The following is a 1,063-nucleotide window of genomic DNA, read 5'->3' on the forward strand; positions in this document are numbered from 1 at the left end:
CGCTCAACCCTCATGTGTGTGATCACAGCAACACACACACACACACCGATCTCATCGCAGGACACCCCTCATAACATACTGTCATTATATGGCAAAACCACATTATGAAACTGATATCTATAGCTCTGAACTCTGATTGGATGAGCCGTGTTTAAAGCTGTTGCAACAAAAAAAAACTGATATACATATCTTTGATCGTACATTTATTGAATACTGTATTAATGTGGCCCAAAAAAAAACTTTATGTTGTTTGTTATACATAAACAAATATATATATATATATATATGTATATATTTATGTATTTTAAAACATACAATTTTATATTTTAAATAACACACACACACACACACACACAGGAAAAGCCACAAGATGCTGTGCATGATTACATGATAATGCATAAAATAAATGTACAATTTAGGGGTGTTGTTGAAACCCTCCAAAAATGTCTAAAAACATATATTTAAAATAATTGAAAAGGATTTAACTTTACATTACTTTACAACCATCTCAGCAGTCCCCTAAATGCGTTATATTAAAGCTGTAATATACAAGCTTATCAAAGAAATTAATGAGTGTTTTCATAAGACTTCAAGATAATGTACAAATGTCAAGTGTCATTAAATCATCCAGCGCTGTACAGTCAGACTCCATCGATTTACCCAGAAACCCTTGAGATCCTCATCAGCCCTGAATAACAGCTTGATGAAAAGATTCATAATCATCATTATAAGCATATATAATTACAAAACAGAGCTGTGGTGCATTTTAGTTCAAAAAATGATTACATTTAATCAGGACGGACGAGGACTTCGAGCACGTCTTCATCTTTGGTCCTGTGTAATCTACGACATGCACAAACTTCAGCCTGACATTTGGACTTTTCCTCTAGTCTTTGCCCGTTGTTCTGTCTTTGCTTACACCAGCTTGTTAAAACACCCACTCACGTACACACACAAGGCAATAATCAGCTCCATTAAGCGGATAATTGCTTGAGTTGTGTAATTTAGGCTAGAACATGACTGAGGCTCTGGGTACGGCTCAGCATGTGTCTGTCCCTCATGT

The sequence above is a fragment of the Sinocyclocheilus rhinocerous genome, unplaced genomic scaffold (genome assembly GCF_001515625.1).
Source record: "Sinocyclocheilus rhinocerous isolate Xijiao unplaced genomic scaffold, SAMN03320098_v1.1 scaffold197, whole genome shotgun sequence".
Taxonomy (NCBI): Eukaryota; Metazoa; Chordata; class Actinopteri; order Cypriniformes; family Cyprinidae; genus Sinocyclocheilus; species Sinocyclocheilus rhinocerous.